The following is a 27,622-nucleotide window of genomic DNA, read 5'->3' on the forward strand; positions in this document are numbered from 1 at the left end:
AATCCACACTCAGTTGACAAGGTGCTCAGACAGCTGATTCACAATGTTACCAGACAGGCTATCATTATAATTTAAAAACAAAATACTGCAGATGCTGGAAATCTGAAATAAAAACAAGAAATGCAGGAAATACTCAGCAGGTTTTGCAGCATCTGTGGAGAAAGAAGCAAAGTTAATGTTTCAGGTCAGTGACCCTTCATCAGAACTGAAATGTAAAAAGGTTTTAAGCAAGTGAAGCAGGGGTAGGGCAAGAGATAACAAAAGAGAAGGTGTTGATAGGACAAGGTCACAGAGAATAACTGACCAGAAGGTCATGGAGCAAAGGCAAATGGTGAACATTGAGTTCAATAATTTCAGACCTCATTTATCGATTAGGCACACTACAGCTTGCTGGATTGAACATTGAGTTCGATAATTTCAGAGTACAAGGCCCCGCACACTCCTTTCAGGTGAAGCAGCGATTTACTTGTACTTCTTTCAATTTAGTATACTGTATTGGCTGCTTACAATGTGTTCGCCTCTACATTGGGGAGACCAAAAAGCAGATTGGGTGACCACTTTGCGGAACACCTCCACTCAGTCCGAAAGCATGACCCCGAGCTTCCGGTTGCTTGCCATTTCAACACTCCCCCCTACAAAAGTCATTTGTACCACTGACACCGTATACTATACTGGTCAGTGTGCTGTTAATATTAAATGAGGATAGTGGTCTTTGGGTCAAAGTAACAGGAGTTTATTTACAGAGGTCTTGGCTCTAAGACATCTACATTAACACTGAGCAACAAGAGGTTCAGACTCGTGATATCACATCCTGTGATGATGCTTACAGTCTATATACATAATCTACCTAGCAACAGCTTATGCACATTATACTCCAGTATTATCAGGCCCAGAGCTTTCCCAGCAGGGTTTCTTCTGTTGTTTTCTGCAGCTCCATGATTCCAGGAAGGCACTGGCAGTAGTAGGAGTGAACTTCCAGAGGTAACATTTAAATGTTGAATTCTATTGTTAATTATATGTAGCTTTTTAGCACAGCTTCTCAGACTTCTTGAATGGATATTATTAATCTGGATATTATTAACAAAATTGAACTGACTTTTAAATGATCTTTCAAAGTATATGACTTTTTATCAATGTTTATCTGACTTAGATGTTTCAATGTAAAAAGACTCTTCAGCAAGATTAAAGTGACTTTTAAAATGTATTTGAACTTTTAAAATCCTGCTTGCATGCATATGATATTGTGAGATGACGAAGTTAATTTAAAAATAACTGAGACTATCTTTCTAATACGTACTGCAATACTTTAACGATTAAGCCTATGAGGGAGAAATATGCCTTTTCCACTCTATGCTCGGTATGGTTTCTGTCATACCGTAGACCAATACAAGAATCAACAAAGAGTCAGGCGCCATTCCTGTAGGCTGATCAGGAGGCACTGTTATCCACGCTAGATAGTTTATAGGGAGAGGATGTCATTTGAGATGATATTGGAGGAGTCAATGAGCTACCTCAATGATCGGACCTCAAGCCACATTCTAGATACGGCAATGCCTTGTCAGTGACAATGAAGGTAACAATTGCACTGAATTTTTCTGCCTTTCTGTCAGATACTGGTGAAATATGCAAAGTCTCCCAGAGCACTGCGAGGGCTTGGAATCACCAGGTAACTAATGCTGTTTTCCCATAGGGCTTTCAATTTCATTGACATTGACATGCTGCCAGCACAGGTAAAGGAGAGATTATCACATTTCACAGGATAACTGGCTTCCCCAAAGTGCTGGAGCAAATATCCCATTGAAAGCACTGGACGATGAATCTGTTGCAGACATGAACAGCAATGTGATCCATTCATTGAGTGCCATAATTGTTCACAATGCCCAACTGCAGATCTTGAAAGTGAAGTAGATCACTGGGCGAGTGCTCATGACATCCTCATCTTTCAGAACTCAGACTTGCCTGACTCCATAAGGACATTAGAGCAAAGAGAACAAAGAACAAAGAAAATTACAGCACAGGAACAGGCCCTTCGGCCCTCCAAGCCTGCGCCGATCCAGATCCTCTATCTAAACATGTCGCCTATTTTCTAAGGGTCTGTATCTCTTTGCTTCCTGCCCATTCATGTATCTGTCTAGATACATCTTAAAAGATGCTATCGTGCCCGCGTCTACCACCTCCGCTGGCAACGCGTTCCAGGCACCCACCACCCTCTGCGTAAAGAACTTTCCACGCATATCCCCCCTAAACTTTTCCCCTCTCACTTTGAACTCGTGACCCCGAGTAATTGAATCCCCCACTCTGGGAAAAAGCTTCTTGCTATCCACCCTGTCTATACCTCTCATGATTTTGTACACCTCAATCAGGTCCCCCCTCAACCTCCGTCTTTCTAATGAAAATAATCCTAATCTACTCAACCTCTCTTCATAGCTAGCGCTCTCCATACCAGGCAACATCCTGGTGAACCTCCTCTGCACCTTCTCCAAAGCATCTACATCCTTTTGGTAATGTGGCGACTAGAACTGCACGCAGTATTCCAAATGTGGCCGAACCAAAGTCTTATACAACTGTAACATGACCTGCCAACCCTTGTACTCAATACCCCGTCCGATGAAGGAAAGCATGCCGTATGCCTTCTTGACCACTCTATTGACCTGCGTTGCCACCTTCAGTGAACAATGGACCTGAACACCCAAATCTCTCTGCACATCAATTTTCCCCAGGACTTTTCCAATTACTGTATAGTTCACTCTTGAATTGGATCTTCCAAAATGCATCACCTCGCATTTGCCCTGATTGAACTCCATCTGCCATTTCTCTGCCCAACTCTCCAATCTATCTATATTCTGCTGTATTCTCTGACAGTCCCCTTCACTATCTGCTACTCCACCAATCTTAGTGTCATCTGCAAACTTGCTAATCAGACCACCTATACTTTCCTCCAAATCATTTATGTATATCACAAACAACAGTGGTCCCAGCACGGATCCCTGTGGAACACCACTGGTCACACGTCTCCATTTTGAGAAACTCCCTTCCACTGCTACTCTCTGTCTCCTGTTGCCTAGCCAGTTCTTTATCCATCTAGCTAGTACACCCTGGATCCCATGCGACTTCACTTTCTCCATCAGCCTACCATGGGGAACCTTATCAAACGCCTTACTGAAGTCCATGTATATGACATCTACAGCCCTTCCCTCATCAATCAACTTTGTCATTTCCTCAAAGAATTCTATTAAGTTGGTAAGACATGACCTTCCCTGCACAAAACCATGTTGCCTATCACTGATAAGCTCATTTTCTTCCAAATGGGAATAGATCCTATCCCTCAGTATCTTCTCCAGCAGCTTCCCTACCACTGACGTCAGGCTCACCGGTCTATAATTACCTGGATTATCCCTGCTACCCTTCTTAAACAAGGGGACAACATTAGCAATTCTCCAGTCCTCCGGGACCTCACCCGTGTTTCAGGATGCTGCAAAGATATCTGTTGCGGCCCCAGCTATTTCCTCTCTCGCTTCCCTCAGCAACCTGGGATAGATCCCATCCGGACCTGGGAACTTGTCCACCTTAATGCCTTTTAGAATACCCAACATTTCCTCCCTCCTTATGCCGACTTGACCTAGAGTAATCAAACATGTTACCTCAATGAAATAATATTAGGTGACAAGAGTTACCCACTAAAACTGTGGCTGATGACATCTTACTGCAAGACCAATAGTGAAACACAGGAAAGGTACAAGTGCGCACATGTGTGCACACGTCAAGTGGTGGGGAGGACAACTGGGGTGCTGAAATGATCGGCTGAATTTTAAGGTACTGTTGGAGATGGGACCAGAGGTGGTGGTTGTGGGGATGGGGAGGTGGGGGAAGAGGCAAGAGATAGGGACATTTTGACATCCCTTCCACATTTTACTGTTAGCAGCTGACATGGAGGATGGACCTCACACATCCATGTGGCAGGAAGGCAATTAAGGTATTTAAAAGCCCAATAGACAGCAATTTATTCACTGGGTCCAACTTAACGAGTGGCGCATGCAAACCATTGGGCTTCAGGACCTTACTTGGTTAAAGGAGCTGCCAAGGAGGTAGGAGCTCAATGCTGCCTTCACTGGGAAACCATCGGGTGAGGCAGCATTGCTTGGCAGGGAGGGTGGGCATCAGGAATCACTGTTAGGAGTGGGGGCAAAGGTGTCAGCTTCGCAGGGAAGCCACACCAGGGTGCCATTGGGACATTGCCATCTCATCAGAGGTGACGTGAGGGAAAGGGGAGGTGCCTTGCACTCAGGGAGAAGCAACCTGCCACCCTGGCTTCATGGCCCCCATTGAGCAGTAGCAGCAGGAGATAGGTTCAGGCACTGGCAGGGAAGGCCAGCCTCAGGAATGGTACACCAGAGAAGGATGCAGAGGGGCATGCCAATAGCCTCCTGCATGCAAAAGAAGCTACCCTCCAAAGAGGGTCTAGCGGCTGAGGCTCCATTACCTGCAGGTGTCTGAGCGGCAGTGTCTCCAAAGACTCTGCTTCTCCAGGGAGGCCATCAGTGATATGTATGCCATGATACAGGATGAGCTGAGCCCCAAGGGACTTGGTGGACACATGATGCCAGTGTCATCTAAGGTCACTGGGGCATTGAGACTTCTATGCCACTGGATCAAACCAGGGATCAACTGAAGATATACATTACAGACAACCATTTGGCCCATCATGCTTGAGCCAGCTCATTGAAAGAGCTATCCAATTAGCTCCACTCCCCTGCTCTTTCCCCATCGCCCTGCAAAATTGTTCTTTTCACGTATTTATCCAATTCCCTTTTGAAGGTTACTACTGAATCTGTTTCCACCATCCTTTCAGACAGCACATTCCAGATCACAACAATTCGCTCTATAAAAAAAAATTCCCATCTCCCCTACTTCTTTTGCCAATTACCTTCAATCTGTGTCCCGTGGTTACTGACCCTTCTGCCACTGGAAAGAGTTTCTCCTTCTTTACTCTATCAAAACCCTTCATGAATTTGAACACTTCGATCAAATCTCCTCTTAACCTTTTCTGCTCTAAGCAGAACAACCCCATCTTCTCCAGTCTCTCCACATAACTGAAGTCCATGATCCCTGGTACCAGAAGAGAATAAAAAGGGGAAAAAATGCTAAATTCGTGTGCAGCCCAAAGTGGACAATTACATTAGCATTAGTATTAAGATTAAAAGAAACATTTTGGACCAAATGCAGTGCCCAGTGCACAGAAGCTAACATTAACAGTTTATACATTGTGACAGAACCAAGTAGCTACCAGCCACGTGCTGTGTGCAAACAGCATTTATTTATTTTTGGAACTATGGAGCTGAGTTGTATCTTTGGGCTGCTATTTCCAACACTAAATGCCCAATTACGACCATATTTGGAATAGAAAGAAGTCGTCTGTCTTGTTGAATTTTAGTGAATCATCAAATCGCTGATATACTTTGCAAAAAAGAAAGAAAAGCACAAAACTGCCATCAGTGTCATAAACGAAAAAAAAACAAATGTGGTTTATAATTCAAATCAGAGGTGCTGTTTTACCATCATCTGGACTTTGGCTCCACTCTTGCACCGCAGCATATTTGAAAAGCCACACCTGTCTGTCCAGTGAATCAAAGTTAAGATAAATCCCTGACAGAATCTGCTTCATTGGCTGTGAAGCACTTTGGGGTGTCCTAAGATTGTGAAAGGCACTATGCAAATGCAAGTCCTTCCTTGCTTTCTATTAATCTCAGTATTTATAGTCGTAAGTGAACATATGCTTACCTTTTAAGTTTCAGTTTCTCTCTTTTTATCCATGGAACCACATTCTTTGATGCCCCTCATCTGTTTGCCTTCGAGCACTATATATCGTGTTTATTCTATCCATTTCCTAGTGAAATGCTACCTGTTGCTGATCAATTGTCCTGTTCGATTACTTTGCTGCCCAGTCTTCTGAAATTGAACCTAACTATGTTGCGGTCACTATTTCCCAATTGTTCTCTTACTGCCACATTAGTTATTTGCCCCATTTCCATTGCAGAAATAAATCAAGCAATGCTTCCTTTCTGTTGGTCTGGAGATGTACTCATCTAGGAAGCAGTGTTGTGTGTATTGAAAAAGCATGTCCTACTTTAACCTATTGTGCCTTCAGTTGCCTAGGCCTCAAATTTTTGAATTCTCTCCCTAAATCTCTCAGTCTGCAGCATCAAGAAGGTCACCAATGCCTTGTTCAGGAGGGCTGGCAACTATATGTGCTTCTGTGCTGATCCAAAAAGTCAACCTGAGAGGACTATAGGATTTGGGGTCATTGCTGGATTTCTCCCAAGTGCAGGGTGTCATCGACTGCACGCATGTGGCCATCAAGGCTCCTGCAGACCAGGCAGTGTCCTTCATTAGCAGGAAGGGCTTCCACTTGCTCAATGTACAATTGGTCTGTTACCACCGCAAATGGGTCCTGCAGAAAGCAGCCACGGTGCCTACATGTTTCAGCAGTCCCAGGTGCCAGAACCTTTCCGTCTTCTCTCGCTCCTTCATGGATGGATACTATGAGACAAGGTGACCCACTAAGGACATGGCTACAAGGTGCCTATGAGGGACCCATGCACAGAATGCAGAGGAGAGGTACAACACCTGCGACGGGTCAACCAGAGTGACCATCGAGCAGGTCTTTGGTCTACTCAAGATGAGATTCAGGTGCCTATATCAGTCCAGGGGAGCCCTTCAGGATGTCTCCGCAAGGGTCTCATGTATCATGGTAGTCTGCTGTGCACTACTCAATCAAGCGCTACAGAGCAGGGAGGCTTTGTCCAATAAGGATATCGTGGAGTGCGATGCCTCCTCCAACAATGAGGAAGTGGAGGAGGATGCTGCCCGGGCAATGCCAGATGAAGGGCCTCAGGGACAGCAGGAAAGGTGCACTGCGATTTGCACAAGGGCGGTAAGCGATGCCCTACTTTTACCTTTCCTATGACCCGTGCCACTTTCTGGAACCACACCAATAAAGCCTTATCTTTAAGCAGCCCTGTTTTTGACTCCTTCCTTTTGTACTCCACCCAGGTGCACAATGTACATTGGCAAGGCCTAAGCTTTGAGCGCTCATGGCATGGTCCCTCACTTCCAGCCCCTTGAGAGGCAGGGTTTTGATAAAGTCTCAGAGGACATCAACAATAGGAAGGAGATATAGTGAGTTAACATCATTTTCTTTACTTCGCATAACACCAAACACAACCCTATCCATTTGGAATATACATTCACCTGTGAACCCCTAAGTGCACCCATGTGTTCTTCTTAATTCTTTTCTGGGTGTTCCTACTTGGTGTGCCCCCTACACTGTCACCTGAGGTGGAGGCAGGCTGCTAACCTTGCTGCCTCAAGTTTGGGATGATCTTGGTGGCCGTCCTCTGGTTGCCCGAGGCCTGGAGAGCCCCGTCAAACTGAGGTCCTCTTGCAAAGGTGCAGGGACAACCTCAGTCAGCAGGGATGATGGAAGCACTGGCGTCACTGGCAGAGGGGCTTTGGAGTTACTGTTCACACCAGAAGCATCCTGATAAGAACCCCCAGATGCAGCAGGCAGCCACTCCCCACACCCACCCCCCCCACCCCCACCTTATAAGGTACACTTGTACTGCCATGCTGACTTGAGAGGGATGATGAACTGGTGGAGACTCCAGGTGCCTCATCCCCATGCACCTCGCCACCGCTGAATGGAGCTCATGGACAATGTGATGGAGTGCAGCTCTGTGCCCATCTTCAGCAGCCAGCAATTGGTCTGCTGGATCTGGCTCTCCATGAGGCTGGCCAATCTGTCAATAGAGGAAGCCAGATGCACAACCGGCAGAGACAGTGCAGCACCCAAGGCCTGGTTGGACTCCTCCTTCGTTTGCACTTGAATACGCAGAGTTTCTGACATCCCTGCCAGATATTGCCTAAATTCTCGCTGCAGTTGCAGCACTTCCAGTATTGCTGGTGACAACAGAGGGACATCATCAGCCTGGGGCTCAGCCTGGGCCTAATCTCCCACATTCCTCTGACTGCCAGTGGCCTTGGCTATCAAAGCCTCCGTCAGTTGCTCGGGCATGTTTGTGATGTGCTCACCAGATTATGTTCCCGAATCTAACAGTGAATGGATACCCACCAATGTGAGAGTATCTGTGTTGGTGGAAGGTGCGGGGGAATGATGTGATGCTGTACCCTCTGAAGCTCCCTCCTCCTCCTCGGAGATGGTCGGCTGTCCCCCAGTCTCTCCAGCTCTTTGTTCTTGTTGTTCATCTTGACTTGCATGAGAGAACAGAGACACTGAAGGGTTAAGAGCTGCCCAACATAACTCTCCAACCACCCTTACTGTGCAGCTCCATTGATGTAGTGGTGAATAGATGAGCATCATGGCTCATTTGTAGCAGATGCACCCTTGTGCTCCAGGAGATGATCACTCACTCTTCTGGGTAACCGCCCCGTCTCACCATCAGCTATGGAGTGGCCGCCTTGTTGCCCTTCCAGTTCTATTGCCCCCTCCTCCACTGGAGTGAGGATATGGAGATAAGGCACTCCGCTGGCAGTCTTGGCATGGTCCTTCCTATTGTGGGCTGCCTTCTCCTGTAGACGCAATGATGAACCGAGTTAGTCTCCCGGGGGGGGAAAGCCCCAGAGCTCCGATGGTGATAGTCCAGCGGGCCATGATTGGGGCACCCGTACGCTTCCTGCATGCAGGCTCTCTCGAGGGACTGTGTGGCGTTATATAATGACTGACGTTCTTCTGTGCCATAATGACTTGTCTCAAACTCCATCCTCTCCTGACAAAGACTTGTCTTAAACTCCCTCATTTCTAATAAATAAGCATGCAGGTGCAGCAGGCAGTAAAGAAGGCAAATGGTATGTTGGCTTTCATTGCGAGAGGATTCGAGTACAGGAGCAAGAATGTCTTGCTGCAATTGTACAAAACCTTGGTGAGACCACATCTGGAGTATTGAGTGCAGTTTTTGTCTCCTTATCTGAGGAAGAATGTTCTTTCTATGGAGGGAGTGCAGCGAAGGTGCACTGGACTGATTCCTGGGATGGCAGGTCTGACATATAAAGAGAGATTTGGTCAATTAGGCTTGTATTCGCTAGAGTTTAGAAGAATGAAAGGGGATCTCATGGAAACCTACAAAATTCTGACAGGACTCGACAGATGCAGGAAGGATGTTCCCGATGGAGGGGGAGTCCAGGACGAGGGGTCACATTCAAAGGATAAGGGGTAAGCCATTTAGCACTGAGATGAGGAGAGATTTCTTCACCCAGAGAGTGGTGAACCTGTGGAATTCTCTACCACGGACAGCAGTTGAGGCCAAATCATTAAATATATTCAGGAAAGGGTCAGATATAGTTCTTAGGGCTAATGGGATCAAGGGATACGGGGAGAAAGCGAGAACAGGTTACTGAGTTTGGATGATCAGCCCTGATCGTATTGAATGGCAGAGCAGGAGCGAAAGGCCGAATGGCCTACTCCTGCTCCTATTTTTCTATGTTTCTAATCAAATCCAAAGAGTCAAGATGCCTGACTTGTTGAGCCACCTTAGTTCTGCAATGAACACCTCTTCCGTCAGAGTCTCAATATGGGGCTGATGTCCACATGTTACCCGATGACAGAAGAGCCAGTACTTGAAAAGACAAGTTTGAAGTATTTGCAACTGTCTTAGCCAGAAGTGCTGAGTGGATGATCCATCTTGGCCTCCTTCTGAGGTCCCCAGCATCACAGATGCCAGTCGGCAGCCAAATGATACACTCCACGTAATATCAAGAAACGGCTGAAGGCACTTCCAGCACTAGTACTGAAGACTTGTGCTCCAGAACTATCTACACCCCTAGCCAAGCTGTTCCAGTACAGATACAACCCTGGCATCTACCCGACAATGTGGAAAATTGCCCAGGTATGTCCCATCCACAAAAAGCAGGACAAAGTAGGGCGGCGCAGTGGCTAGCATCGCAGCCTCACAGCTCCAGAGACCCGGGTTCAGTTCTGGGTACCTGCCTGTGCGGAGTTTGCAAGTTCTCCCTGTGACTGTGTGGGTTTCCACTGAGTGCTCTGGTTTCCTGCCACAGCCAAAGACTTGCAGGTTGATAGGTAAATTGGTCATTGTAAATTGCCCATAGAGTAGGTAGGTGGTAGGAGAATGGTAGGGATGTGGTAGGGAATATGGGATTAATGTAGGATTAGTATAAATGGGTGGTTGTTGGTCGGCACAGACTCGGTGAGCCAAAGGGCCTGTTTCAGCGCTGTATCTCTTTAAAAAAAAATCCAATCGAGACAATTACATTCATCTATTTACTTTCGACCATCAGCAAGGACAACAACATCCTGGGGGTTAACAATTACCAGAAACTTAACTGACCAGTCATACAAATACTGTGGCGAGTAACTCACCTCTTGACTCTCAAGACAAGGAGGCCAAAAGGAAGGAAAGACAAAAGGAATCAGCAAAGTGATATAAGGTGCATCACCAGTGTTACCAAGCAGTACTTAAAAATCAATAACCTGCTCACCAGTACTTAGTTTGGGTTCTGCTAGGGCCACTCAGCTCCAGACCTCTTTACAGCCTTAGTCCAAACATGGAAAAAAGAGCTGAATTCGTGAGGTGAGAGTGACATCAAGGCAGCATTTGACTGAGTGTAGCATCAAGGAGCCCCAGCATCATGCGAATCAGAAGGGAAAATTCTGCACTGGTTGGAGTCATACCTAGCAGAAAAGAAGATGGTTGTGGATGTTGGAGGCCAAAATCTAAGCCCCAGGTCATCACTGCAGAAGTTCCTCAGATTAGTGTCCTGGGCCCAACCATCTTCAGCTGCTTCAACAGTGACCTTCCTTCCAACATAAGGACAGAAGTGGGGATATTCACTGAAGATGGCACATTGGTCAGCATCAATTGCCACTCCTCAGATAGTGAAGCAGTCCGTGTCCAAATGAACAAAGAACAAAGAAAATTACAGCACAGGAACAGGCCCTTCGGCCCTCCAAGCCTGCGCCGATCCAGATCCTCTATCTAAACATGTCGCCTATTTTCTAAGGGTCTGTATCTCTTTGCTTCCTGCCCATTCATGTATCTGTCCAGATACATCTTAAAAGACGCTATCGTGCTCGCATCTACCACCTCCGCTGGCAACGCGTTCCAGGCACCCACCACCCTCTGCGTAAAGAAATTTCCACGCATATCCCCCCAAAACTTTTCCCCTCTCACATTGAACTCGTGACCCCTAGTATTTGAATCCCCCACTCTGGGAAAAAGCTTCTTGCTATCCACCCTCATGATTTTGTACACCTCAATCAGGTCCCCCCTCAACCTCCGCCTTTCTAATGAAAATAATCCTAATCTACTTAACCTCTCTTCATAGCTGGCGCCCTCCATACCAGGCAACATCCTGGTGAACCTCCTCTGCAACCTCTCCAAAGCATCTACATCCTTTTGGTAATGTGGCGACCAGAACTGCACGCAGTATTTCAAATGTGGCCGAACCAAAGTCTTATACAACTGTAACATGACCTGCCAACTCTTGTACTTAATACCCCGTCCGATGAAGGAAAGCATGCCGTATGCCTTCTTGACCACTCTATTGACCTGCGTTGCCACCTTCAGTGAACAATGGACCTGAACACCCAAATCTCTCTGTACATCAATTTTCCCCAGGACTTTTCCATTTACTGTATAGTTCACTCTTGAATTGGATCTTCCAAAATGCATCACCTCACATTTGCTCTGATTGAACTCCATCTGCCATTTCTCTGCCCAACTCTCCAATCTATCTATGTTCTGCTGTATTCTCTGACAGTCCCCTTCACTATCTGCTACTCCACCAATCTTAGTGTCGTCTGCAAACTTGCTAATCAGACCACCGATACTTTCCTCCAAATAATTTATGTATATCACAAACAACAGTGGTCCCAGCACGGATCCCTGTGGAACACCACTGGTCACACGTCTCCATTTTGAGAAACTCCCTTCCACTGCTACTCCTGTTGCCCAGCCAGTTCTTATCCATCTAGCTAGTACACCCTGGACCCCATGCGACTTCACTTTCTCCATCAGCCTACCATGGGGAACCTTATCAAACGCCTTACTGAAGTCCATGTATATGACATCTACAGCCCTTCCCTCATCAATCAACTTTGTCACTTCCTCAAAGAATTCTATTAAGTTGGTAAGACATGACCTTCCCTGCACAAAACCATGTTGCCTATCACTGATAAGCCCATTTTCTTCCAAATGGGAATAGATCCTATCCCTCAGTATCTTCTCCAGCAGCTTCCCTACCACTGACGTCAGGCTCACCGGTCTATAATTACCTGGATTATCCCTGCTATCCTTCTTAAACAAGGGGACAACATTAGCAATTCTCCAGTCCTCCGGGACCTCACCCGTGTTTCAGGATGCTGCCAAGATATCTGTTAAGGCCCCAGCTATTTCCGCTCTCACTTCCCTCAGCAACCTGGGATCGATCCCATCCGGACCTGGGGACTTGTCCACCTTAATGCCTTTTAGAATACCCAACATTTCCTCCCTCCTAATGCCGACTTGACCTAGAGTAATCAAATATCTGTCCCTAACCTCAACATCCGTCATGTCCCTCTCCTCGGTGAATACCGATGCAAAGTACTCGTTTAGAATCTCACCCATTTTCTCTGACTCCACGCATAACTTTCCTCCTTTGTCCTTGAGTGGGCCAATTCTTTCCCTAGTTACCCTCTTGCTCCTTATATATGAATAAAAGGCTTTGGGATTTTCCTTAACCCTGTTTGCTAAAGATATTTCATGACCCCTTTTAGCCCTCTTAATTCCTCGTTTCAGATTGGTCCTACATTCCCGATATTCTTTCAAAGCTTCGTCTTTCTTCAGCCACCGAGACCTTATGTATGCTTCCTTTTTCCTCTTAGCTAGTCTCACAATTTCACCTGTCATCCATGGTTCCCTAATCTTGCCATTTATATCCCTCATTTTTACAGGAACATGTCTCTCCTGCACGCTAATCAACCTCTCTTTAAAAGCCTCCCACATATCAAATGTGGATTTACCTTCAAACAGCTGCTCCCAATCTACATTCCCCAGCTCCTGCCGAATTTTGGTATAGTTGGCCTTCCCCCAATTTAGCACTCTTCCTTTTGGGCTACTCTCGTCTTTGTCCATGAGTATTCTAAAACTTACGGAATTGTGATCACTATTCCCAAAGTAGTCCCCTACTGAAACTTCAACCACCTGGCCGGGCTCATTTCCCAACACCCAACAGGGGCGGCACAGTGGCGCAGTGGTTAGCACTGCAGCCTCACAGCTCCAGGGACCCGGGTTCGATTCTGGGTACTGCCTGTGTGGAGTTTGCAAGTTCTCCCTGTGTCTGCGTGGGTTTTCTCCGGGTGCTCCGGTTTCCTCCCACAAGCCAAAAGACTTGCAGGTTGATAGGTAAATTGGCCATTATAAATTGTCACTAGCATAGGTAGGTGGTAGGGAAATATAGGGACAGGTGGGGATGTTTGGTAGGAATATGGGATTAGTGTAGGATTAGTATAAATGGGTGGTTGATGGTCGGCACAGACTCGGTGGGCCGAAGGGCCTGTTTCAGTGCTGTATCTCTAATCTAATCTAACACCAGGTCCAGTATGGCCCCTTCCAGATTTGGACTATTTACATACTGCTCTAGAAAACTCTCCTGGATGCTCCCGACAAATTCTGCTCCATCTAGACCTCTAACACTAAGTGAATCCCAGTCAATGTTGGGAAAATTAAAATCTCCTATCACCACCACCCTGTTGCTCCTACATCTTTCCATAATCTGTTTACATATTTGTACCTCTATCTCACGCTCGCTGTTGGGAGGCCTGTAGTACAGCCCCAACATTGTTACCACACCCTTCCTATTTCTGAGTTCTGCCCATATTGCCTCACAGCTCGAGTCCGACAGAGTGCCCTCCTTCAGCACAGCTGTGATATCCTCTTTGACCAGTAATGCAACTCCTCCACCTCTTTTACCTCCCTCTCTATCCCGCCTGAAGCATCAGTATCCTGGGATATTTAGTTGCCAATCATGCCCTTCCCTTAACCAAGTCTCAGTAATAGCAATAACATCATAATCCCAGGTACTAATCCAAGCCCTAAGTTCATCTGCCTTACCTACTACACTTCTTGCATTAAAACAAATGCACCTCAGACTACCAGTTCCTTTGCTTTCATCACATGCTTCCTGCCTACTCTTTCCCTTAGTCACGCTGACTTCATTATCTAGTTCCTTACAGGCTTTAGTTACTACCTCCTTACTGTCCACTGACCTCCTCATTTGGTTCCCATCCCCCCACATGCAGCAAGACCTGGACATTGGGTTGGGCTGATAAGTAGTAAGTAACATTTGTGCCACATAAGTGCCAGGCAATGAACATCTCCATCCAACAAGAGAGAATCTAACCATCTCCCTGAAATACAATGGCATTACTAATGCTAAATCCCTCACTATCAACATCCTGGGGGTTACCAATTACCTGAAACCTAACTGGACCAGCCATATCAATACTGTGGCGAGTAACTCACCTCCTGACTCCCCAAATCCTGTCCACCATATCCAAGGCACAAGTCAGGAGCGTGATGGAATATACTGCACTTGCCTGGATGAGTGCAGCTGCAACAACACTCAAGAAACTGGACACTATCCAGACCAAAGTAGCCTGCTTGATCGGTACCCCATCCACCACCACCTTAAACATTCACTCCCTCCACCATTGGCAGCAATGTGCACCATCTACAAGATGCACTGCAACAATTCGCCAAGCCTCCTTTGATAGCACCTTTCAAATGTGCAATGTCTACCACCTTGTAGAACAAGGACAGCAGACACATGGGAACACCACCAACTGCAAGTTCCCCTCCAAGCCACACACCATCTTGACTTGGAACTATATCATCGTTTCTTCACTGTCACTGGGTTAAAATCCTGGAATTCTCTCCCTAACAGCACTGAGGGTGTATCTACACCACATGGACTGCAGCAGTTCAAGAATGTGGCTCACCACCACCTTCCCAAGACAATTAGGGATGGGAAACAAATGCTGGCCTTGCCAAAAATGCTCACATCCCATGAGAGAATTAAAAAAAGATAAACTGTTGGAGGTCTCTCGCCCCCTGACAGGTCGAACTGGTCTATCACACATTCTCCCAGTGACCCCATGGCATCAGTGTCGTGGCTGCCTGTAGGGCATCTACCTGTGCCTCACTCAGAGCAAGAGGGGCCAGGAGATGGAGATTTAGTGGTGTGAATATTGTCCCAGAACTTACAGCCCCTCCCACATTAACACCCTGAAGGTGAAACATCGGGACAGGAGTGACAATGCCACTTCGCCTGTCCTCCCATCCAGGATGCACATCCTCATGCTCATCTCGATGCCGCTTCCCCTCTTCCTCCTCCTTCTACTTCTCTGGCTCAATTACCATTTTGCCTTCCTCTGTGATCTGCAACTCAGTGCCTTCTCCAGGCCCCATCTGAACACCTCTGCTGCTGCCGACTCAATGGCATCTCCAGTCGGTGTGTCCAAAGACAACTGTGCACCTGTCAGAAGAAAAGATTTGTAATGATGATGCATGTTCATTTGTTACATCACAGAAGCTCATGTGCTCATACATGGTTTAAACATACAGCTGGTGACACCGTTTCTCGCTGCTGTGTCTGCTTGGGCACCGGACACTGAAGCATTACTGATTCCCACAACTGCCTGTGCCTGTCTTCATACTCGCTAAGATCCTTAAGAAAGGCCACACCATCCCCAGTCAATAAACACTCCTGTGCATTATGAGCCTTCTTACTCTAAACCAACATACAAAATAAATGAAATATGTTGATTTGGGTAAGACTTGTTATGGGTGGTTTGGAAACAGAAATCATTCACTGAAAGCAATTTCTCACCTCAGCTCTATAGATACAGATAAGAGATCTTTACAAGCACTTAGTGAGGCCTGTCTCCAATAGCAACTGTATTTTACAACCACTTTGATTTCTCAACTCACTCACAGACAAGATCTTTGCTTCATAACCTTTTAAATCTTAAATAAAAATTGAAATGAAAAATTTACCAACAGATCTACAAACATTGGCAGATCAGATTAACTCATTCAATTTCTTGTGACATTGTTCTGTGGTGCGTGGAATAGTGCTGTTAGCAGTCACAACCTCAGCGACCTCCTTCCACGGCAACATGCTAACTTTTCTAGGTGCACTGCACTTATTTTTTTCTCGAGATACAGCACTGAAACAGGCCCTTCGGCCCACCGAGACTGTGCCGACCACCAACCACTCATTTATACTTCTTTTGGGCCTCCTTATCTCGAGAGACAATGGATACGCGCCTGGAGGTGGTCAGTGGTTTGTGAAGCAGCGCCTGGAGTCATACTAATCCTACACTAATCCCATATTCCTACCACATCCCCACCTGTCCCTATAACCTACCTATACTAGGGGCAATTTATAATGGCCAATTAACCTATCAACCTGCAAGTCTTTGGCATGTGGGAGGAAACCGGAGCACCCAGAGGAAACCCACGCAGACACAGGGAGAACTTGCAAACTCCACACAGGCAGTACCCAGAATTGAACCCGGGTCGCTGGAGCTGTGAGGCTGTGGTGCTAACCGCTGCACCACTGTGTCGCCCTTATTGTTACTAATAAGCCAGTGACGCTTTGCCTCTACCTCATTGAGAACTTTGTTTGAGATGTTTGAGAACTGAAGTTGTGACAAAGGCCTTTTGCCCTGCCATCTTCTTTTCTGTAAGTAAATAAGTACTTTAAAAAAAAACTATTTTTCCTTCACTCATCTTTTTTACAGACTGGTCAATGCACTTCCCCATTTATTTTAAAGTTTTAAAAGTTGGTAAAAATTTTAAAAGTTTTCACAGGTTGATGAAATAATTTCAAACTTTTTGCATGCTTTTAAAGGTGCTTAGAAGTTTTCAAAAGGTTAAGAAATCACTAGTAACTACTCACCTGCCTTTCAATTGCAAATTGACCCTAATGGGCATGTCTTCAGCTCTTGATGTAATCAGTGGGCGTGGCTTTGCCAGGATTGTGCTTTGTTGAATGGCCTCTTCATGGCTCACTTTGGCAGGCCATGTTGCAGGAAAAAGTTCAAATGCAATAGGTAAGTGGTAATGCAATAGGTAAGCACGCATTTATCAGGGCGGTCAGTGGCGATCGCTGACGTGTCAATGTTGACTGTAAATTCTGACCCAATATGTTGAACGGAAGTTTGTAAGTAGAGCATCAAATCAGGCAGTAGGGCTGTTTGATGTCATGACAGCACCAGCTGGGAAGCTTCCGGTGCATGTAAGGGGATGCCTGCATGAGTGCCCTTCTTAGCATGGAGCGCTGTGCAGACTGTGCCAGAAGCGGTTAGCGGCACTGTGCCCCCCAACTGGAAGATCTGCAGCTTCCATAGCATTGTGTTCAGCAACAGTACAAATCTGAATTTCTGCCCAGAGAGTTGTGTGAATGGCTGTTTTTTGGATTGGAGGGAGGGAGACAGTGGAGCTCCCCAGGACCACTGCTGTTCTTGATAGACATTAATGCCTTGGACTCAGGGGTACAGGGCACAATTTCAAAATCTGCAGACAACACTAAACTTGGAAGTGTAATAAACAATGAGGAATATAGTAAGAGACTTCAAGAGAACATAAACAGGCTGGTGTATTGGCAGACACATGGCAGATGAAATTCAATGAAGAAAACTGCGAGATGATACATTTTGGTAAGAAAAATGAAGAGAGACAATAAAATCTAAATTATATTGTTATGTCTTCTTGTTGTTTTCTGGTCCCCAGATGTTAGAAATAACCACACTTTAGACTTGGAATGGCTGGAGCTCTTTGTGTTGTTACGACCAACCGCTCCAGTCAAAGCCCCCAATCAAAATATACGTTTCTGATTGTGGTGGGAGAAACGCACTGATAATTCAATCCCATCCCTCCACAGATCGCCTAACATATCATTTTAAACTTTCCAAATTAAAGAAAGACCCAGCCAAATTGTACCATCTATTAATCCCCGAATGAGGCTAACCAAACCAAGTGTCATAGAGTCATAGAGTTGTACAGCATAGAAACAGGCCCTTCGGCCTACCGCGTCCATGCCGACCATAATGCCTATCGATACTAATCCCACCTGCCTGCATTAATTCCATATCCCTCTATGCCTTGCTCATTCAAGTACCTGCCCAGATGCCTCTTAAATGTCGCTACTGTTCCTGCCTCCACCACCTCCTCAGGCAGCTCATTCCAGATACCCACTAATCTTTGTGTGAAAAATTTACCCCTTTCATCTCCTTTAAACCTCCTCTCGCTCACCTTAAATCTATGCCCTCTAGTTTTAGTCACCCCTACCATGGGAAACAGACTCTGGCTATCTACCCTATCTATGCCTCTCATAATTTTATATACCTCTAGCATGTCCCCTCTCAGCCTCCTTCGCTCCAGGGAAAACAGACCCAGCCTATCCAATCTCTCTTTGTAACTCAAGCCCTCCAAATCAGGCAACATCCTTGTGAATCTTTTTTGCACCCTCTCTAGCTTAATCACATCTTTCCTGTCGTGCAGCGACCAGAACTGCACACACTACTCCAAATGCGGCCTAACCAACGTTATGTACAACTGTAACATGACATCCCAACTCTTGTACTCAGTGCATCGGCCTATGAAGGCAAGCATACCATACACCTTCTTCACCACCCTGTCTACCTGTGTTGCCACTTTCAGGGAACTATGTACTTGCACGCTAAGGTCTCTCTGCTCAACAGCACTCCCTAGTGCCCTGCCATTTACTATGTATGCCCTGGCCTGGTTTAACTTCCCAAAATGCATCACTTCGCACTTGTCAGCGTTAAATTCCATTTACCAATCCCTTACCCATTTTCCCAGTTAATCTATATCCTGTTGTAAACTTAGACAACCTTCTTCACTGTCCACTATACCACCAATTTTGGTGTCATCTGCAAACTTACTAATCATGCCCCCTACATTCACATCCAAGTCATTGATATATCAGACAAACAACAGAAGGCCCAGCACCGATCCCTGCGGCACACCACTGGTCATCGGCCTCCAAACTTAAAAACAACCCTCCACTACCACCCTCTGCCTCCTATCACCAAGCCAATTTTGTATCCAATTGGCTAGCTCACCCTGGATCCCATGTGTTCGAACCTTCTGGACCAGCCTACCATGCGGGACCTTGTCAAAGACCATGCTAAAGTCCATGTAGACAACGTTCATCGCCCTACCCTTGTCAATCCTCTTGGTCACCTCCTCGAAAATCAAATCCGTGAGACATGATTTCTCGCGCACAAAGCCATGCTGACTATCCCTAATCAGACCATGCCTTTCCAAATGCATATAAATCCTGTCTCTAGGAATCCCTTCCAATAACTTTCCCACCACTGATGTAAGGCTCACCGGCCTGTAGTTCCCTGGCTTATCCCTGCTGCCCTTCTTTATTAAAGGCACAACATTAGCTATCCTCCAGTCTTCCAGTACCTCACACGTGGCTAACAATGATACAAAAATCTCTGCCAGGGCCCCAGCAATCTCCTCCCTTGCTTCCCATAGCATCCTGGGATACACCTGGTCAGGCCCTGGGGATTTATCCAACTTAATGTGCTTCAAAACCTCCAACACCACCTCCTTTGTAAAATTGATATGCACCAAGATATCGCTGTTCCCTCCCTTGAACTCACTAGTTTCCATGACCTTCTCCAAGGTAAATACGGACGAGAAATATCCATTTAAGACATTGCCCATATCCTGTGCCTCCACACATAGATTACCACATTGATCCTTAAGGGAACCTACTCTCTCCCTAACTACCCTTTTACTCTTAATATACTTGTAGAATATTTTAGGATTCTCCTTTATCTATCTGCCAGGGAAATCTCATGGCCCCTTTTCACCTTCCTAATTTGCTTCTTAAGTGTAGTCCTACATCCCCTATACTCCTCGAGGGACTCGCTTGATCCCAGCTGCCTATACCTGACATATGCCTCCTTCTTTGTCCTGATCAGACCCTCAATATCCATCGTCAACCAAGGTTCCCTAAACTTGCCAGCCTTGCCCTTCCATCTAACAGGAACATGCCAGCCCTGAACTCTTCCTATCTCACTTTTAAAAGCCTCCCACTTGCCAGACGTCCCTTTACCTGTCAACAGCCTCTCTCATTCAACTTTTGAAAGTTCCTGTCTGATGCCATGTCTTCAAAATCAACAAATTAACTGTTTAATTCAAAAAACTAAATTCTTTAACACTATGAAGATATAAATAACATTTAAAAGAGAAAACAATTAGAGTCCTTGCAAATTTACATTCCAATGTTGCTTGAAGTCCTCACAGCCGTCCGATGGGGAGAAAAGGTTCTTCGATAGGAGAACAGTCCAGACCAGCAGTAAATGATGCTTTCCTTCTCCAACGAATTTCAACAATTAATGACTTGCAAGCACTTTTTAAATGAATCAATTTGTCCTTCAAACTTTTGAGGGATAAAATATTGTCACAGTCTAACTTCCCTTCCTTCAGTTTAAATTATCAGAGATCTCTGTTTTGGCTTGGCTTTTTTAGAATTTTGAGGGATAATAATTAGACAGACAAAATTCTCTTCCTTCAGTTTAAATGGCCGAGAGCTCTTTTTTCAGGTGGGAACACCAGCTGTCTGTCTGTGTTCTGTTAGAACAGACTGTCTTCAACTAACAAGCCAGTTCAAAATTGAATTGTAACAAATGTATCGCTTGATACTCAGTCAAAATGGCTGTACCCGTGGTAATGAGAATGCACCCTTTGAATGGCAGACTCTGAATGGCTGTATCCAAGGTAACGGAAATGCACCTTCTCGGTAAGTCCGGAGGCCTGCTGGTTGTTAAAGCATACTGATCCTTTGCAAGCCTTAAAGGTACACCTCATATTCCCGGAAAAAAACTACAGGAACATGACAGTGTTTCATACAGCTCACCATGCTGCCATGTCGGTACTGGTGAAAATGGTTTTCTGTCACATATCACATGACTCTCCAGTGCAGCCGTGAATGTGGTCCCACTGGAACACTTACACACAATAACTAGTTCCTAGATAATTAGTTCCTAGAACTTTACAGATAGTATAATAATATATAATATCCCTCTTTCTTTAAAACATAATGTCCCTATATCAATATAATTGTCAATATAACTACAGAAGATTATCAACTGCCTTTTGGAAATAATCTGAACCCTTTTTCAGAGTCTTTTATAGTGTGTATTCTTTTTCCAAAAAATATTATTCATGTTATCACTTGGGCCTTCAGCTTGTAGATTTGGCATTTGTTGCTCTCAGTGGTGAGTTAGTACGCTGCACTGGCAGTTGTGTCACTTGCTGGTGATGTTGTTAATGTTGTCTTGCTGGATAGTGATGTTTCTGGTGTTGTTGATGGTCTTTTCTGTTGTTTCAGCTCAGGTGTAGTTTGAATATGGATTCTGTTCCTTCTCATTTGATTGCTAATTTCGGTCCCAATGATATATGACCTTGGGATCTCAGCTTCACCAACAACTTTTGCTGGGCTGCAGGTTTTCATGATTGGATCCTGTACATGTACAGTTTGTCCTTTCAACAGCTCGGGTAGGGATTTAGCATACTTTTTGAAGTGTTGCTCTGCACTTACCTGTGCTTCAGTGAGTTGTCGTCTCACTTCCTCCCGGTCACTTGAAGGATGTATTTTGCTTGGCAGAGTAGTCTTATATTTTCTTCCATTCAACAGCTCTGCAGGTGATTTCATGTCAGCTTTGAGAGGTGTGGATCGGAGTGACAGGAACGCCAGCTTTGGGTCTTCCTTCATCTCTTGGCATTTCACAAGTGTTCTTTTGACCATCTGGACGTGTCTTTTTATAAATACGTGTCCCCGTGGGTAATGTGGTGATGAGGTGATGGCGTGGAACCCATACTGGTCAGCAAATTCCTTAAATTCTCTGGACGTAAATTGGGTGCCATTGTCACATATTAACCTTTCAAGAATCCCTTGCTCAGCGAACAGAACTCGTAATGCTGAGATTATTGTTGTGGCTCTCAAGTCTTTCATCTTCCGGATTAAAGGGAATTTTGAGCAGCAGTCTGCGACTATGAGATACCATTCTTGATTAAACATAGAACATAGAATAGTACAGCACAGTACAGGCCCTTCAGCCCACGATGTTGTGCCGAACCTTTAACCTACTCTAAGATCTAAGTAACTACCTACCCTTCATTCTACTATCATCCATGTACCTATCCAAGAGTCGCTTAAATGCCCCTAATGTATCTGCTTCTACTACCACCGCTGGCAGCGCATTCCACGCACCCACCACTCTCTGTGTAAAGAACCTACCTCTGACATCTCCCCTAAACCTTCCTCCAATCACCTTAAAATTATGCCCCCTGGTGATAGCCCTTTCCACCCTGGGAAAAAGTCTCTGACTATCCATTCTATCTATGCCTCTCATCATCTTGTACCCCTCTATCAAGTCACCTCTCATCCTTCTTCACTCCAATGAGAAAAGCCCTAGCTCCCTCAATCTTTCTTCGTAGGACATGCCCTCAAGTCCAGGCAGCATCCTGGTAAATCTCCTCTGCACCCTCTCTAAAGCTTCCACATCCTTCCTATAATGAGGCGACCAGAACTGAACACAATATTCCAAGTGTGGTCGAACCAGGGCCTTATAGAGCTGCAGCATAACCTCGCGGCTCTTAAACTCAATCCCCCTGTTAATGAAAGCCAACACACCATACGCCTTCTTAACAACCCTATCAACTTGGGTGGCAACTTTGAGCGATCTATGGACATGGACCCCAAGATCCCTCTGTTCCTCCACACTACCAAGAATCCTGTCTTTAAGCCTGTATTCCGCATTCAAATTCGACCTTCCAAAATGAATCACTTCCCACTTTTCCAGGTTGAACCCCATCTGCCACTTCTCAGCCCAGCTCTGCATCCTGTCAATGTCCCGTTGCAACCTACAACAGCCTTCCACACTATCCACAACTCCAGCAACCTTCGTGTCATCGGCAAACTTGCTAACCCAGCCTTCCACTTCCTCATCCAAGTCATTTATAAAAATCACAAAGAGCAGAGGTCCCAGAACAGATCCTTGTGGAACACCACCGGTCACCGAGCTCCATGCTGAATACTTTCCATCTACTACCACCCTCTGACTTCTATGGGCCAGCCAATTTTGTATCCAGACAGCCAACTTTCCCTGTATCCCATGCCTCCTTACTTTCTGAATGAGCCTACCATGGGGAACCTTATCAAACGCCTTGCTAAAATCCATATACACCACATCCACTGCTCTTCCTTCATCAATGTGATTTGTCACATCTTCAAAGAATTCAATAAGGCTTGTGAGGCATGACCTGCCCCTCACAAAGCCATGCTGACTGTCTCTAATCAAACCATGCTTTTCCAAATAATCATAAATCCTGTCTCTCAGAATCCTCTCCAATAATTTGCCCACTACCGACGTAAGACTGACTGGTCTATAATTCCCAGGGTTATCCCTATTCCCTTTCTTGAACAAGGGAACAACATTTGCCACCCTCCAATCATCCGGTACTACTCCAGTGGACAGTGAAGACGCAAAGATCATTGCCAAAGGCGCAGCAATCTCTTCCCTCGCTTCCCGTAATATCCTTGGGTATATCCGTTCTGGCCCCTGGGACTTATCTGTCCTCATATCATTCAAAATTTCCAGCACATCCTCCCTCTTAACTTCAACCTGTTCGAGCATATCAGCCTGTTCCACGCTGTCCTCACAAACGACCAGGTCCCTCTCACTAGTGAATACTGAAGCAAAGTATTCATTTAGGACCTCCCCTACCTCCTCCGACTCCAGGCACAAGTTCCCTCCACTATCCCTGATCGGCCCTACCCTCACTCTGGCCATCCTCTTGTTCTTCACATAAGTGTAGAACGCCTTGGGATTTTCCTTAATCCTACCCGCCAAGACATTTTCATGTCCTCTTCTAGCTCTCCTAAGTCCATTCTTCAGATCCTTCCTGGCTACCTTGTAACGCTCTAGAGCCCTGTCTGATCCTTGCTTCCTCAACCTTAAGGAAGCTTCCTTCTTCCTCTTGACTAGCTGTTCCACATCTCTTGTCGTCCAAGGTTCCTTCACCCTATCATTCCTTCCCTGCCTCATCGGGACAAACCTATCCAGCAGTCGCAGCAAGTGCTCCCTAAACATCCTCCACATTTCTGTCGTGCATTTCCCTGAGAACATCTGTTTCCAATTTATGCTCCCCAGTTCCTGCCTAATAGCATTGTAATTCCCCCTCCCCCAATTAAATATTTTCCCATCCCGTCTGCTCCTGTCCCGCTCCATGACTATAGTAAAGGTCAGGGAGTTGTGATCACTATTACCGAAATGCTCTCCCACCGAGAGATCTGCCACCTGGCCTGGTTCGTTGCCAAGCACCAAATCCAACATCGCCTCCCCTCTAGTCGGCCTATCTACATATTGAGTCAGGAAACCTTCCTGGACACACCTGACAAAAACTGCTCCATCCAAACTATTTGCACTAAGGAGGTTCCAATCAATATTAGGGAAGTTGAAGTCACCCATGACAACAACCCTGTTACTTCTGCACCTTTCCAAAATCTGCCTCCCAATCTGTTCCTCCATGTCTCTGTTGCTATTGGGGGGTCTATAGAAAACTCCCAACAAAGTGACTGTTCCTTTCCTGTTTCTGACTTCCACCCATAATGACTCAGTAGACAAACCCTCCTCGACGACCTCCCTTTCTGCAGCTGTGATACTATCCCTGATTAACAATGCCACTCCCCCACCTCTTTTACCTCCCTCCCTATTCCTTTTGAAACATCTAAACCCCAGAACATCCAACATCCATTCCTGCACCTGTGATATCCACGTCTCCGTAATGGCCACAACATCGTAGCTCCAAGTACTGATCCATGCTCTAAGTTCATCACCCTTATTCCTGACACTTCTTGCGTTAAAATAGACACACTTCAACCCATCATACTGGCTGCAACTTTGCCCTATCAACTGTCTAACCTTCCTCACAGACTCTCTGCACTCTGTATCTGCCTGTTCAACAGCTACCCCATCCACTGATCCGTGGCTCCGGTTCCCATCCCCCTGCCAAACTAGTTTAAACCCTCCTGAAGAGCTCTAGCAAACCTCCCATCCAGGATATTGGTGCCCCTCCAGTTCAGATGCAACCCGTCCTTCTTGTACAGGTCCCACCTTCCCCAGAAGGTATCCCAATGATCCACATATCTGAATCCCTCCCTCCTACACCAGTTCTGTAGCCATGTGTTCAGCTGCACTCGCTCCCTGTTTCTAGCCTCACTAGCAGATGGCACCGGTATCAATCCTGAGATTACTACTCTGCTTGTCCTGCCTTTCAACTTCCAACCTAACTCCCTATATTCGCTTTTCAGGTCCTCATCCCTTTTCCTGGCTATGTCATTGGTACCAATATGTACCACAACCTCTGGCTGCTCCCCCTCCCCCTTAAGAATCCTACAGACTCGATCCGAGACATCCCTGACCCTGGCACCCGGGAGGCAACATACCATCCGGGAGTCTCGTTTGCGACCACAGAATCTCCTGTCTGTTCCTCTAACCATTGAATCTCCTATCACTATCGCTCTCCTATTCTCCCCCCTTCCCTTCTGAGCCACTGAGCCAGACTCAGTGCCAGAGATCTGGCCACTGTGGCTTTCCTCTGGTAGGTCGTCCCCCCCAACCGTATCCAAAATGGTATACGTATTATTGAGGGGAATGGCCACAGGGGATCCCTGCACTGTGCGCCTATTCCCTTTCCCTCCCCTGACGGTCAGCTTTATCCTGTAACTTAGGTGTCACTATTTCCCTCTAACTGCTCGCTATCACCCCCTCAGCATCCCGAATGATCCGAAGTTCATCCAGCTCCAGCTCCAGTTCCCTAACGCGGTCTGCGAGGAGCTGGAGTTGGGTGCACTTCTCACAGGTGAAGTCAGCAGGGACACAAGTGGTGACCCTCACCTCCCACATCCTGCAAGAGGAGCATGCAACTACCCTAGCTTCGTCCCCTCTGCGCTAAATGGACAACAGAGATTTTAAAAAAGGAAAACCTTACCTTACCAAACCCTCCACGCAAGAGTCCTTTCTTTTTTGGTTAGAGGAGGAGAATGGGTGGGAGACACTACACTTGTAGTGTTTCAGGTTTAGCCACTGCCCAAATATATAGGTTTACTTACCCAGCAGTCCCCTGGTCTGCCGAAACAAAAGGTAATTTACTTTAAGCTGAAACTCACCTTCCCAGCTGACACCTCGCTCGCACTATCGCTGCTTCAGAAAAAGCTGCTGCAACAAAAGCTAAGTTATTTTAAACTGCCCAAATATATAGGTTTACTTCCCCAGCAGATTATGTGTGAATAAATTGACTCCTACAATATGCCATGGTCTGGGTGGATCTTCAGTAGCTATCAATTCCTCTTTTTGTTGTGTGTTTCTGTACTTCTGGCATACATTGCATGTAGACGTCATATTTTTGATATCTTTGTATATGCTTAGCCAGTACACAGCTGATCTGGCTCTGAGCTTAGGGCCGGAGTTTTACACCACCCCAGTGAGCCGGATGGTGGCGGGGGGTGGCGTAAAATTGAGCGGGAGGCTCCAGGAGACTTTCACGACCTGCTCCCACCTCCGCCCCACTTTATGTGGGCTGGGGGGGGGGGCGGGGAGAAACGGGCCGCCCACCAGGCCAATTAAGGCCCTTAAGTGGCCATTTAACGGCCACTTAAGGGCCTTCGGCCACCTCCATGGGGATTTTACCCATGGCAAGCGAGCGTCCAGGAGACTTGAAAGGCCCCCCAAAGAAATCTGGCAGCCTCTCAGTGCAGCGGTGGTCTGTGGCTCTGGCGATCACCTTCTTTTCTTCCATTTCTTGGAGTTCTCTTTCAAGCTTTCGTTGTAGTTCTACTGGTACTTTACATGGGGAATGAAACATTAGTTTCATCGCTGGGTCAATAGTGATGTGATACTCAAAATCTTCAAAGTAGCCAACCGACTTATCAAAACACTCTGAATACATTTGTACCAGATCTTCTTTGCTTCTGATTGGAGGTCGCTTTTCAATGGGTGTACTATCTTCAACCCACAGTCATGTCTCTTTCACCTCATGGTTTACTGAGATAATCTGCAGCTCTTCACAACTGCTCAACCCCAGGATAGAAGGACCATCTGTTTCAGTGAGGTAGACCATACAGTTGATATATTTTCCTTTGTGTGTACCTCTGATTTGGGTTGTTCTTAGCTGTCGAATCTCAGTTCCCCCGTATGCTGTTAGCATGAGGTTGTTTGGTTTCAGAGCACTTTTCCTTGGATAACCATTTTCCTCCAAATTTTCAGGAAAGATCTTCCGATATAGTCTGAGCGGGATGATGTTACTCTGTGCGCCAGTATCAATCTTCACCTTCAGATTTATCATTGTGAGCTTATTTCTCAGCCTCTTCTGGATCTGAATGGTTGTGTGAATTTCTTTTCTCTGGGAATTGTCACATCCAGACATTTCGTGCAATTGTATGGTTCCTATGTCTATCATGTTCTCAAACCCATCGTCATCTTCCATGGTTTGAATGTTTT

This window comes from Heterodontus francisci, chromosome 13, assembly GCF_036365525.1.
Source record: "Heterodontus francisci isolate sHetFra1 chromosome 13, sHetFra1.hap1, whole genome shotgun sequence".
Lineage (NCBI taxonomy): Eukaryota > Metazoa > Chordata > Chondrichthyes > Heterodontiformes > Heterodontidae > Heterodontus > Heterodontus francisci.